This window comes from Arachis ipaensis, chromosome B1 (genome assembly GCF_059453495.1).
Source record: "Arachis ipaensis isolate K30076 ecotype BB chromosome B1, ASM5945349v1, whole genome shotgun sequence".
Taxonomy (NCBI): domain Eukaryota; kingdom Viridiplantae; phylum Streptophyta; class Magnoliopsida; order Fabales; family Fabaceae; genus Arachis; species Arachis ipaensis.
This window is the reverse complement of record NC_142436.1, coordinates 11,686,846-11,690,839: the sequence shown is the minus strand read 5'-3', so window position 1 is coordinate 11,690,839 and position 3,994 is coordinate 11,686,846.

Here is a 3,994-nt window from a genome sequence, read left to right as displayed (position 1 = left end):
TTTTTTACAAAAATACCCTTTAACAAATTTTTTATTAAATTTTGTGTACCAAAACATCCTTCAACAAATTATTTTTCTAATGATTAAATTATATTTTTACCAAAATATCCTTTAAAATATTTTGTAATGATTAAATTATCTTTTTACTAAGATACCCTTTAATATTATTTTTTTTAGTGATTAAATTATGATATCAATGTATATTATTTTAACATAGATTAAAAAAAAATTTGTGAGAATAATAGAAAAATAAAAAAAATGTTAAACCAAACTTATAAAATCATATTTAATAATATGCATTGATATCATGAGATTAACAGTAAAGCATATAAAAAAATTGTTGTTAAAAAACAATTTAGTAAAATTATAATCTAATAAATAAAAAATTATTGAAGGCTATCTTAGTAAAAAATAATTTAATTATTAAAAAATATTTTAAAAGATATTATCGTAAAAATACAATTTAGTCACTAGAAAAATAATTTATTAAAGAATATTTTGGTAAACAAAATTTAATTACAAAAAATTAAATTTTTGCTAATGGATGTTTTTGTAAAAAATAATTTATTTTTCTTAAAAAAGGGATAAAGTTGATGATAGTTAATACAAAAAATTTAAAATAAGTTAAAGAGAAAGTTTTTTTTTTTAATTATAAAAGAAGGAAGTATATCTTTTATAAATAGAGAGAAAGAAAGTGTTATTTTAGTAACTCTTAAAAGAAGAGAGTGAAATTTTCTTTAGAAATAAAGTTTAAAAATTTATGCATTTTTTTAAAATTAAATTTCTAAACCGATTTAAAAAAAACTGTTATTTGTTCACTTAGTTTATTGATTTTCAACAACTAAATCTAGGTGATCAATTCTAAGTTAGATACAAAATGAAAAGAAAAAGGAATTTGCACTGCCTTAAATGCATGATACATAGATTTAAAAACTGAAAGGATAAAAAAGTAAACTCACAGTTACAGAAAATCAGAAGTTAGTTAGAGTCCGTAGCAATAGTTATAAGTTAGTTATCACCAGTTACTTGAATAGCAAATCATTGGTCTTAGTCCATGTATATGTAATATCAAATGTAAAAGGTATAATAAAGAAATTATAATCTTCAAATCTCATTCGCTCATCTCTCAATCTCTCTCTCTCTTTCTATTCTCCTCAGCCACTGATACTATTTGAAAATACTCAAGTATATTATATTTAAAATACAAGAAAATTAACTTTCTATTAATTAATATTATTTAATTTTTTAATTTTAAAAATTTTTTTTCTTGAGAATGTAAAATTTGTGATTAAAAATTTATGATTTAAGATCTAAAATGTAAGATAAATAAAATAATTTAAAAAAAAATTATTGATATTTTTTGAAAAAAATTGATTCTCAAATGTTGCTCTTAATATATATATAAGTGTGTTGATCTATTTTCGATGAAAGTGAATTGTTCGAATCGGTAAAGCGGTCGTAAACATAAGCAATTTTTGAAAAGACACGCGCAAGCGTTAGATGGAGGTTCTCGACACGGATTCGATTTCAAGGCCTTTCGATAAGTTGAGCAAGTCAAATCGAACAAGGTACTTAAGTCAGATAATCGAGATAAGTTATTCGAATAACTGATTCGAGTAATTATAGAAGTGGAGAAGTTAGTGGCCGCGAGAAAATCATGGGAAACGTTTAGGCGGGAACGGTTACCAAGAAGAAAGCATTCAAAGTTGTAAATTTGTAATTAATTGTAATTAATTGTCAATTACCAAAAGTAGATTATAAATATTAGGAAGTTTTAAGGAATTAGGGTTAGAACTTTAACTCAGAAAAAACACTTAAGCACACTTATATCCCAGAGAATTCCTAAGTCTGCGATCGATTTACTTTTCTGTAGGGTTCCTTCCATATTTTTACTCTTTCAATTTATCTTTTTGTAAACTTTATTTTTTCAAAGTAAATTTATCTTTCAATTCTTTTTATCTTCATTGTCTGATTTACATTCCTGCACTTTAAATTTTCATGTCAAAGCCCTTCGACTCAGTCAAAGGTACTTTACTGTTTTCTTTAATTTCAATGCAAACTTTTCTATTTTCACCATTTTTTCTTTTCGAAAGCTTTACTTTTTCATTCCTTTTCTTGAATTATAAATTTTAATTTATTTTTATTCTTAATTCTCGTATAATCGAAGACACTTTGATGCATTTTTAAAAAACTGGTACCTACAAAGAGGAGTAGGTTTCGCTCCCATACCACTAAATATCGAACCACCATCGATTTGCTAAAAACCGACAAAACAGTGTGCTAAATACATCTAAGAAGTTTTGTGTTGCTTGGATAGTATTTTTTGAATAAATTATATGGTTATATGTATTTTTTAACATACAAATTTATTTATTTAAAAATATTTTTAAAGTACAACTCAATTTTACTGTTTAAGTTTATTTTAAAAATAATATATTTTTTTTAGAACTTGAGATATATATAATTGTTAAATAATACCCTAAGTCAGTCATTGAGAATTATTCGAACAGATCATTTAGTCTCTAACAATTTTTATACACAGATCAATTATGATATTTAACTTTCTTAATAATTAGTTACAGCAGTCCCCAGTAAAATTTGTTTGTCAGCGACTAATGTCATAGTGAGGTGGAATGTCAAGTGCCACAGGTAGTTGTTAAATGTCATGCATAACAATCGAGACAAAACAATCGATGCAACGAACTTAACACTCTCCTATAATAAAAGATGTTAGTTATTAACCGATGAATCTAACCAAGAAATGTTCTAACTAACACAACCAAAAAAAAAAGTCTATAATCACAGTAAAAAAAGTGACTATAGTTAGTAAAAAGGGTGAGATCTATGGTTACCTTTTCAAAAAATCGTGATCATAGATTCTTTTAGGTCACCCTCAAAATTGTGACTATAAACCCTTTTAGGTCACCTTCTAAAATCATGACTAATACACTCTTTTAGGTCACTCTTTTAAAAAATCGTGACTATAAAATTTTTTTGGTCACTCCCAAAACCGTGACCATAGACCCCTTTAGGTCGCTCCCAAAACCGTAATCATAGACCCTTTTTTGTTACTGTAAAAAACTGTAATTATAGACCCCTTTAGGTCACCCGCAAAACCGTGATCATAGATCCTTTTAGGTCACTCCTCAAAACTGTGATCATAGACTCTTTTAGGTCACCTCCCAAAACCGTGACCATAGACCCTTTTAAGTTACTCTTTTTTGGAAAACCATGACCATAGATTCTATTTTGTCACTATAAAAAATCGTAATCATAGACTCCTTTAGGTCATCCTCTAAACTCGTAATCATAGACTCTTTTAAGTTATCCTTTTTTAAAAAATCGTGACCATAGATATTTTATAATCATCATTTTCCTAAAAACCGTGACCATAACTTTTTTTTTATCACAGTAACAAAATTGTGACCATAGAAAATCTATGATCATAATAAAACTGTGACAAAAAAATTATAGCCATAGACCCAAAATATTATAGTGTAACAATAAAGTTAAACGTAAAAAATTAATTTATATATTAAAATTTTTTGAAAACTAAAATATTCACTCCAAATATTCTCATAAACTTTAAAATATTACCAGTAATTGTTTAAGTATAGCAATTTTTTTCTACATCTAAAATGTGAAAATATGTTTTGAAGTGAAAGGAGTAAATAGTTTACTTATTAATAATAATAATAATAATAATAATAATAATAATAATAATAAGTATATCTTACATTTATAATACTGTTTTTTTCTTTTACTGTTTAAAGTATATTTAATATGATCAAAATTTATGCTGTATGATGTACCAAATAAGCCTAACTTAGCTTGTATATGTTTATAATGACCATTTTCATTTAATGTACCATGTGTTGCATGTGTATGTGCTTTGTCTTGCAAGCCAATATGAACTACCTAAAAATCGTAACACTTAAAACATGATATTTAAGACTTCTTAACTTGAACACTACACATGTTTCACTAATTAATC